Consider the following 10644-nt stretch of genomic DNA (forward strand, 5'->3'; position numbering starts at 1 on the left):
AGCTGGGCTAGGTACGTCTCCCACTGTGCTGCTCCACTGAACCGGGCTAGCTTCGGCTGTGTGCTAGCTGCCGTGGTGGTTGTCATGCTGGCGCTGGCTGGCGTGCTAACGTTAGCTTCCCTCGGGTGCGTTGGTCGAACAGCACTGGCTCCGTCTGGTTGTCTGGGGGCCCTCTGTCGTTGCGCCACCGAGCTCTGCAGATCGGCGCCCGTCGCCGTCTCTGCTGCCTCGGTCTTCCGCCGCCTCGGTACCCCCAGTCTGTCTTCCAGCTCTCGGATCGCCTTCTCCACTTCAGCTAGCTGAATCCCACTTCCGGACACCAATGTGGCGTTTTCGCGAGGAAGCAGAGACGGAGACTGGCTTGGCTGTTTTCGAATCGCTCCCGGGGAGCTTCGCTTTATTTGTGACATCTCCTCAAACGGTAATTCGTAGACTGACCATCATAGCTGGGCGAAGCCTGCTTTTGTCAAACCCCGTTTGCCGTGATTGGCTGCCCCGGCGCAACGGAAACTAACCAATCACACAGCCTTAACGGCACATCACACAAAGGTCGGATTTACATACAGCGGGAAACAGCAGCACGAGACACGCAAAACAGAGACAGGCAGGGAATACAACAACAGTATTGGCTAATTGACTAATGACAGAAACATGACGGTGAAAATCATAAACCCGAGGGCTGCTAGCGCTACGGAAGCGATTCCTAGCAGGCTACACACATTCAAAATAACGAGTATTTACACGATCGCGGAGCGGGACAAGTTAACCGCTAACAAGCTAACAATTATTTAGTTACACACAGGCAAGATCGCCACAATAGCTAAATGTAACACTGATGACTTGTTGTATGTTGCTGGAGATTTTAATTGTACAGCGCAGGACACATTGGATAGGAACCATACAGAACCACATGCACCTTCCAGCAGATTGATCTGTCAAATTATTGAGACACATGAGCTGTGTGATGTCTGGAGGTGTGTCCATGGACAGCATAGGCAGTACACCTGGACGCACACTAGAGGGAATTCAATCGCAATGGCTAGATTGGATAGGATATATGTGTTTGAGCATCAAGCTAGTGCAATAAAACAGTGTTGTATAACCCCGGTGGGTTTTTCTGATCACAGCTTAGTGACAGGGACTTTTTCCATCCAATCTTTTAAACCTGGGAGTGCTTACTGGCATTTTAACAATACACTCCTACAAGACTCTAATTTTAGGGAGGTTTTTGGTTTTTTTTGGGGTACATGGAAGAAGCAGAGACATACTTTCAACTCTTTGCAACAATGGTGGGATTGTGGTAAAATACGGATTAAACAGTTGTGTCTGCAATACACTTTAAATGTCACAAGAGACATCACCCAGTCCATGAAGGCGCTGGAGAGCGAAATAGAGGATCTCCAAACTTTGGTGGAGACCTCTGGAGGAAGAGAAACAATTGGTGTTCTCAAAGCCAAAAAAACGTCTTTGGTTGACCTGCTGGGCATACGGGCTCAGGGAGCACTGGTGCGGTCAAGGTTCCAGGATGTAGCTGAGATGGATGCCCCATCAAAGTTTTTCTTTGGCTTAGAGAAGAAAAGTGGTCAGAGTCGGTTAATTCACTGTCTGAAATCAGTCACAGGTCAGGAGCTCACAGAGCTTACTGCAATCCGACGGAGGGCAGTGGAGTTTTTTTCAGAGCTTTACATGAGTGAATACAGAGAGGAGGCAGAGATAGCAAATGCTTTCTACGACGGGCTTCCAACCGTTCATGCCAGTGGGGATCTAGGGGGGGTTCTATCTAAGCAGGAACTATACACAGCACTTCAGGGCATGGCGAGTGGGAAGGCCCCTGGAATTGATGGGCTGCCAGTAGAATTTTATAAGGGCTTCTGGCAGGTGGTAGGTGAAGACTTGCTATCCGTGCTCAATGACAGTCTGGCTGGAGGGTCACTGCCGTTGAGCTGCAGGAGGGCGGTTGTGACCTTGCTGCCAAAAAAGGGTGACCCTAAGGAGGTGAAGAACTGGCGGCCCGTGGCACTGCTCTGTACCGATTATAAACTCCTCTCCAAGGCTCTGGCTAACCGACTGAAGGAAGTGATTGGGCAGGTTATTGGTGCTGACCAAACCTACTGTGTGCCTGGCAGGACGATAGTTGATAATGTAGCCTTAGTTCGGGATGTTTTGGCCCTCTCAGGACAATTGGGGATTGACACTGGTCTCATTTTCTTAGACCAAGAGAAGGTTTTTGACCGGGTGGAACACCAGTACCTTTGGAAGACCCTTGAGGCCTTCCAGTTCAACCATGGTTTTATTGCAAAGGTTAGGGTGTTGTATCAGAACATTGAGAGTGTGTTGAAGGTAAACGGTGGCTTGAGTGCCCCTTTTAAGGTATGTAGGGGTATACGACAGGGGTGCGCACTGAGTGGAATGCTCTACTCGCTGGCCATTGAGCCACTTTTGCACAGGATAAGGACTGCAATTACAGGTTTTAAAATTCCAGGTTGCCCAGCTTTTGTAAAATTGTCAGCTTACGCAGATGATCTTGCTGTTATGATCTCTGGTCAAAAAGATGTGGATGTGTTAACTACCATGGTTAATGATTTCAAGGTGTTATCATCTGCAAAGATCAATTGGAGCAAGAGTGAGGCGCTGTTAGTGGGAGGCTGGAGGGGTGGGCAGCCTACGCTGCCAGGGGAGCTGCAGTGGACACGTGGGGGCATTAAGTATCTGGGTATTTTTTTGGGAAATGATGACATGGTAAATAAAAATTGGGAAGGTGTATTAAAAATGGTGGAGGGCCGGCTGAGGAAGTGGAAATGGCTGCTACCACAAATGTCATATCGGGGAAGGACACTGGTGATCAACAATCTGGTGGCATCTGCATTGTGGCATCGCCTAGCATGTGTGGACCCCCCGTCAGGGCTACTGGCGAAGGTTCAGTCAGTGCTGGTGAACTTTTTTTGGGACCAACTACACTGGGTTCCACAGAATGTACTGTATATGCCCAAGGAAGAAGGGGGCCAAGGGCTGGTGCACCTGGGAAGCAGGGGGGCTGCTTTCCGGTTGCAGTTCATACAGAGGCTGCTCTATGGCCCAGCGAACTTAGTCTGGAGGCCCCTAGCCTGTGCAATCCTTCAGCGGGCAGGTGGGCTGGGTCTTGATGCAGCATTTTTTCTTATGGATTACAAAGGTCCTACACTGAGTGGATTACCTGTGTTTTACAATGGCCTGCTGCGTGCATGGGGTTTCCTGAAACGTTGCCGTGCGGGGTCCGCCACATCGACTTTCTGGCTCCTGGAGGAGCCGTTGGTGTATGGGTCCCGGCTGGATGTGTGCTGTGAGGCCCTTCCTCAGCTAACTGAACTGCTATGTGCTTCCAAGACTGTTAAGTTACGGCATGCTGTGGGCACAGCTGGCCGGGAGTTGGACCAGGTGGGGGATTTTGGCACTCGCCTTCGGGTGCGGTCGGTGCGGTATACCTCCAAGGTGCTGCTGGGTTGGAGGCAGGCCTTAACTGACATGGAACGGCAACTGCTCAGAGACTGTGGACCTAACCTAGGCCAGCATAACGCAGGAGATCCGTTTCCTAGGCTCCTGGTGTCCCCCAGGTTCTCTGATTCTGCACATCAAGGTCCCCTGTTAGAACATCGGAGTATGGACAATGTGGCCCTGGATGTGGCACACGGAAAAACTCTGTACAACATGGTGGTGAAAGTGGTGAATGAAAAGAAGCTGATTTCTCTCACAGACACACCATGGAGGTCTTACTTGGGGTTAATGGCAGAGGAAAAGCCACAGTGGCGGGCGTTATACAAACCACCGTTGCCCAAGAGGGTTGGGGATTTACAGTGGAGGGTGCTGCATGGGATAATTGCAGTGAATAGTTTTATTTCTGTAATAAACCCGGCGGTTTCCCACCACTGTCCTTTCTGCAAGGAGAGGGAAACTGTTTTTCACTGCTTTTCGGTATGTGTGAGACTTCGGCCTCTGTTCGCCTTCTTGGGTCGACTGTTTAGGTCAATGGGGGAAACTTTTTCAAAAAAGGTTTTTATCTTGGGTTTTCCATACAGTTGCAAACAGAGGGCGAAGTCTCAGCTCATTAACTTTGTTTTGGGGCAGGCAAAAATGGCGATTTACCTGAGCCGTAAAACCATGGTTGAACGGGGGGATGCACAAGATACGGTAGCTATGGTCAGGGGCATGATTAAGGCCAGAGTCATGGTAGAATTCAGGTACTACAAGGCCATGAGGACATTAGAAGTTTTTAAGAGTGTATGGGGCTATAGGGGAGCAGTATGCTCAGTGGTGGAAGGAGAGCTTCAGTTTGCGGAGGGCATTGGGTGACTGAGTAGGGGTGTTTTTTATTTTCTATTTTTTTGTCTTTGGTTTTGTTCACTTTAGGGGTTTTTTTTTTTTTTTTTTTTTGGTCGGTAATGTGTAAAAATTTTGTTTTGAAATCGCCATTACACTGAAAAATAAAGGATTGTTAAAAATTCAAAAAATTCTTCTTGGGTTTCAGTTTTCTAAATAAAAATTTTCTTATATTCTGTTCTTCAATGCAGTTAAACGCATATGGCTGAATGAGTAATTGGACTCAATTAAGGCAGCATTAATTGGTTGGAATGAAAACCTGCATACACACGGCCCTCCATGGCACGAGTTTGACACCACTGATCTAGATAATAAGAAAAAAATTACTTCACCAACCATACCATATTCTTCTTGATTAATACATAAAGCTTTGTGTTTCATGACTGGTAAATAACATTTCTTAATAATTATATTACTGTCCAAATTAAGACAGCAGTTACATCACACTGTTTTTAACATACACACTCACTTTTTCTCTGCTGTGACCTCTTAATGCACCACTGATAAACACAGTACTATTTGGAAATAATTTATGATCCCAGTCAAAACAAGCTCACTAATTATTTTCACATAGTACTGTGTTTAATAGTGGTGTGTTAAGAGGCCACAGCAGAGGAAAAGCAAGTTGACACAGGAAAAAAAATAAGGAAATACCTGTACCTTGATGTGAAGCACTAGCCATGCCTCCTACCAATTCCTGTTATAATACTGTTAAGATGACTGAATTAGAGAGAACAGGTCTGTGGTGTGGGGATGGCTGGTTTAAGCAGCCACACCTGCCCTGGGTCAAGCTAATTAGACCTGGCCAATTGGATAATTGGTAAAGAATTAGATAATTGGCCAGGCTAATTGGACCCGGGAACAGAAGTGGCTGCACCTGTGCGTAGTGAGGTAATCAATGCGCACAGGTTAAATCTGCCATCCCCACTCACACAAGGAGAGCCTCTGTCATGACTGTTTTACATCTGCTCAGTTGGCTGTAACATCTTGCCGACCCTTGTAAATAAATGTGGACTGTTAGAACATCATCTCCCGATGTCTCTGTGCTGGAGGGCCCCTTGGAAAGCCACTTCGGTGGCCTGTGGCAGGCCTGTTTGCCACAAGGTCACTGTTGCCTCAATTTTTGGTTCACTACCTAAATATTAGGAATTATTCTTTTCAGTGTTATAACTAGAAAGCAAGTGCTAGAAATTACTATAGGTCACCTACCTCAATGGGTGTGATGTAATCACTCATTCCTTTGTTAAACACAAAGATCAAAGCATCACACAATCTGTGCTGTCTGGATAAACAGACCACCTGTGAAACAGAAGTCATGTCACCTTGAGCAGAGCAGACAATGCTATTAAACATTAACATAGACTTTTCATATGGCATTATAAAACATGCTAAATGCTAAAATATATATTAAAAGGTAAATGAGCACATTATTGCTTAAATAAAACCTAGACTAAACTATGACAAGTCTTGGTCACACGATGAGATACTAAAGTGTTCAGAAGCACACCATCCCTCACCTGGTGAAGGTCAAGGGTCATGACATCAAGGTGGGGTATGAGGTCATCAAGAAGCTCTGTCATGCCCTGGTCATCATAGTGTCCCACCATGTCTTTCATGACCAGTGGGGGGATACTTGTTAGCTGGCCTGCAGATATGTGGGGCTGCAGGCACTCAAACAGGACCCCAAGCGCTACTGCATGCTGGATTAATTTCTCATACACCTTTCCAAACAGCACCCCCCTGTGGTGGGAAAGGATGGTAATAAAACAAACAAAGTTGAATGTGGAGGGCTTGAGCCATTTGCTACTGTCAGTATAGGCAGTATTATACATATGATCAGTTAATATTTTCTTTCTTATAATATTTAAATAAATATTACTATAAATGTAAATAAACTAAATAATTTATAAGTGTGGCACTTTTGCAAAGTGCACCAGTCCAACTGTGAAGAGTGCTCCACAAACAATCCACAAATATTGTCTCAAGAAATACACATTATAGTCTCTGGCATGCACCAAATTCAACCCATGTGATATATAAGCTTATTTTGTGCATCCCACACAAAAATTTCCATGATCATTTATACTAAATACTCACGTTTTTGTTGAACTTAATGCAGCAAGTAACACAAAGGGGGATTGTTTTCTGAAGACAGAAATAAAAATAAGAATGTGCGTGAATCTTTTGTTTAAAAAAAGAGTAAAGGATTTTAGTCCAAACATAGCTCAGGCATCTGTTCAGAGATTATTTTTCCAGTTATTTTGAGTTATATCTACTATACCGGACTTCTAGACTTGGTTGTCCATTACACTGAAATTGACTGGTGGTTCCATATACAAATTGAATAAGGAACAACCACTCAGTTTCACTATATCATTATCCCTCGCAAATTTATTTTTTCTCAAAATCAGAAAGTATCTTTAGAGAGATTCTGCATAGACAGCTACACAGCAGTTGGAAATACAGACTGCTTAAGTGGAGCTTCCCTGAAAACTACTGACTTTGCATCTGAATATAGCACTGACAATATTTGAACATAAACATGAGCAAAATCCATTTTATGTTATTGGTATACTAAGACAGTGGGTGGTTTCCCATGATGCACCTGGAAGTGCTCTTCCATGACCTGAAGTTTTCCTTGTTCAGGACACCTCCTCAGTGATAAATCCACAGGCCAAGAGCAGCTCTAACGCCTGAGGAATCAAATGCAGTGTCTGAGCTATATTCACTCACATACTACATTTATACCTTAACTTCTTTCATCATCCAATTTTATCAAAATCTTCAGAACAGAACATAGCCTGCCATGGTGACATTATTTAGCCTAAATTGTTAGCTGACCAGTAACGTTACGTGTCCGTGGAGCTGAAAGTATCACTGGAGTATCACCGGAGGTTATTGGAAATAACGTTAGCACAGGAAATGAACTTTGTGTGCATGAACATGATTTGCCGCGTGGAAAACGTGGAATCAAAAACACGGGATACAAAACTAATATTCGAATGCTCAAATTTTTGTTCAAACTTAAAAAAAAAAAAATTAAAAAAAAAGGATTTTCAAATAGTTTTCGAACTTCAAATATTTTTTGACAGCCCTAATGTACGTATCTGCATGAATATGTAAATTTCGATGTTCATGGATGGTTTGTGTTCATGTAGCATTTTTCAAAATCTCTGAGCACTTTATTGTGAAAGGAGAGGAGATCCTCAGCCATCACCACCAACGTGTAACACCCGTCTTGGTGATGGACGGCGGCCATTTTGTCATCGTACATCAGTAGATGCACTTGAGATGATCTGAACATCAAATGCAGTAGACTGTGAAAACGAAACCGTGGAGCCTGCTAGTTTTCAGCTTTATCTAATGTGGTCTGCAGGACGCATTCAGTTTACTGGCGTACTCGGACCGCTGGAGCAGCCCGGTTGGGCACCAGCTGGACTCCATACAGAGGAAACCGGTGTGCTCCACCCTCAACAGTGCAATATTAGGTATGTAACTGACTATACGCGTGGATGAACCATGCCTAACAGAATACACCCACATTACAGCAAAGCCTTTATTTCGTATGTGTGAACCAGGAGTATCAAATGAACTGTGGGTTGTGAAATGATTCATAACCTTAATAGCAGAACTCTGTTATTAATTTATTTTAGTGTTTGTGTCTCAATTTAAAAATCCTGTTTCACTTGGCAGTCTTGCATAAACTGCATACTGAAGCTTGATATTTTCATTTGGTTAAATGGAATCACAAACCTTCTTAGGCTATATCAGTTTGTCTCATTTACAGATGGTCATTCAAGGTGTTTGACCAAACTAGCGGTGCTGTTAAGTCAATTATGCCATGAATGTTGAAGACAGCATGGTTATCATTTTGACCCATCGTGCTCTTGTCAGTATGACTATGCCTGATTGGATTGCTGCTTTTCCAAAATTGTTTTTAATGTTGACCATGGCTACAGCAATATACATGTCCTGATTGGATGACACCAGCAGGACATACAGTGGTGGGTCTCACTACTGTAGCATTTTGTGTAACCGCAGCGACCTTGTTTGACCCTCCCCCCCCTCCCACCCTCCCTCCCTGCCAGGCATCCCAGTGCTTGTCAATCATGGCCCGCTCAGGGAGCGGCTCCTGCGCCTTTGCCTCCTTGGATGACTACCTGCACTAGCTATGCAAGCTCCGCCCACAGCAACCGGACATTTCCGACGCACGGAGACGGAACGGCCCGCGCCCGAGGAACAGGCGACCTCGTTTTTTTAATTAGCTAATTACTGGGGGACAGGCTCTGATTGTCACTTAACTTCAGTTTCCTAGTTTACAAAGGCATGGTGCAAACTATTCTTGCCGTTATTATCATCATTATTACTATTATTATTATTAGCAGCCTATCTTGCATATAAGATCTATTTGTTCCCATTTTGAAAAGTAGTGTGGTGCATGCCACCGATAAATAAATAAAGGCCCCTAAAGTATACCACCTAATAAGTCACATGGCGTTCCGAGAATCGTTGTTTTATAGGACCATGCACATTTACCACAAGGATGGTATATGTGTCTGTGTGTGTGTTTCTGTGCATGTGCGTGTGTGTATATAAAATATACATTACATAAATATATATTTAAAAATTTAACTGACTTATATTGAAGAAATACTGAGTTACCAAACAAAAACCAGAAATAAGGGATAGAAATTTGTGGCAGAAGTTTCTATGGACACTTAGTGTAAGGCACTGTATGGGGGTGACTCTGGTCAATGGATTTGGGTGATTTGAAATGTAATTGATGAAGAAGATGAAAATGGTATATGGTGTGTGTCATTTATGATACTTGCATCCAAGAAAGAGCTGGTTCTGATGCTTTATAAACAAGGACGTTACCAACTTGTCTGCTTGCTACTTTTAAGTTTTTTTTAAAAATAACTTGCCTCAGAGGTCACCTCTATGTTTTTCCTTGACAGTATCACTCATGGGTAGGACATAGAACATGTAACTGTGTTCCCATTTATGTCTGTGTGGACACGTTTATATTGCTGTGGCAACCTAGATTGCATCAACTTTCTACTTATTACCAAGGTCATATCATCAGGAGTCTATGTCATTCATTTTAAGAGCTTCTAAAGCAGTGGAACCACCTCTGTCATGGAATCAAGTCCATAGTTGCTAATGCACAGCATATCAACATACAAATCGTCAAAACAATGAATAGTAGTTATTTTGTTCCAGTGTTTCCATCAGTCCCCACACTTCTCAGAGAGTACAAAGACCAGCAAAAAAGGAAGGTTTAAAGTGACGTTGGTTTGACCATTCTTTTCTTTAAGTGTATTCGTGTCAAAGCTCGTCCTCGAACCTTGCACAACTCAGGAGCCCGATGCCCTCCCTCATCTGTGCTGCAGACGTAGGAGTATTTTTATTTTTGTTATTTTTTCCCGTTCGATTTCTCTTTTCGCTTTCCTAGCCTGACTCTGAAACTCGGTAAACTTCCATTGTACACATTTGCCAATGTAGAGGGATAAAAACCAAACAGTATTGTCGACACTGTGTGGTAATTGCATCTACAATAAAAAGTAAAAAAAGAATACCAAGCAAGACTGTGTCTGAAGTGTGTGCATCTTGCTTTTTTTATTTATTAGTGTTGCAGCAAGTACTTGTCTGCAGTAAAATCATTAGTGTGTGCTACCCTTACCCATCCACTAAAGTATTATTACGTAGATGCCTGAGTGACTATATATATATATATATATATATATATATATATATATATATATACATTTGAGAAAATATTTCCAAATATAAATACCTTTAAAAAAAAAAAAAAAAATTATATATATATATATATATATATATATAACCCTTTTTTGGGGTCAGTATGTCTTTGAGTCAGGGTGGGGGTCCCTCGATCAGAAAAGGTTGAAAACGCCATCAGACCAATCTTCATACAAGCCTGAGCCATGTCCGAAACAGCTTACTTGCCTACTATTGAGTATACCAGTTGCATACAACTTATGCAACTGGTATACTCAATAGTAGGCAAGTAAACAGATTCACAGATGACCCTGGTTCTGCCTGAAGCTGAATTTAAAGCCATCTGACCAGCAGAGGGTGGTAAAATTTCACTTTTAAGTAAAGTAGCACAAATTGTGCTGAATGGAATCCCCTGACTTGTTTGGAAAAATCATATTATGGGAACATTTCACTGGATTTACCAGCACAGGCCGCATTATTTGATTACTCTCATCTTTGGGAGTTATATGATCGATGAAGATCAGTTTTCAAAAACTGCGCATCCCATTC

The 10644-nt window shown here is 43.3% G+C and overlaps 2 long non-coding RNA genes across 2 annotated transcripts; one reads left to right on the plus strand and one right to left on the minus strand.

Moving 5' to 3' along the window:
- Positions 1 to 5003: 5003 nt before the first annotated feature.
- Positions 5004 to 7131, minus strand: LOC118225247. The gene is made up of 5 exons (XR_004764790.1): positions 6959 to 7131; positions 6451 to 6498; positions 5871 to 6093; positions 5563 to 5652; positions 5004 to 5050 (listed from the first exon to the last, which is right to left on the minus strand). It is a non-coding gene; the product is annotated as an uncharacterized LOC118225247 (long non-coding RNA).
- A 327-nt stretch (positions 7132 to 7458) lies between these two features.
- Positions 7459 to 9935, plus strand: LOC118225248. Its single transcript, XR_004764791.1, has 2 exons — positions 7459 to 7841; positions 8442 to 9935. It is a non-coding gene; the product is annotated as an uncharacterized LOC118225248 (long non-coding RNA).
- The last annotated feature ends 709 nt before the right edge of the window (positions 9936 to 10644 follow it).

The sequence above is a fragment of the Anguilla anguilla genome, chromosome 4 (genome assembly GCF_013347855.1).
Source record: "Anguilla anguilla isolate fAngAng1 chromosome 4, fAngAng1.pri, whole genome shotgun sequence".
Taxonomy (NCBI): Eukaryota; Metazoa; Chordata; class Actinopteri; order Anguilliformes; family Anguillidae; genus Anguilla; species Anguilla anguilla.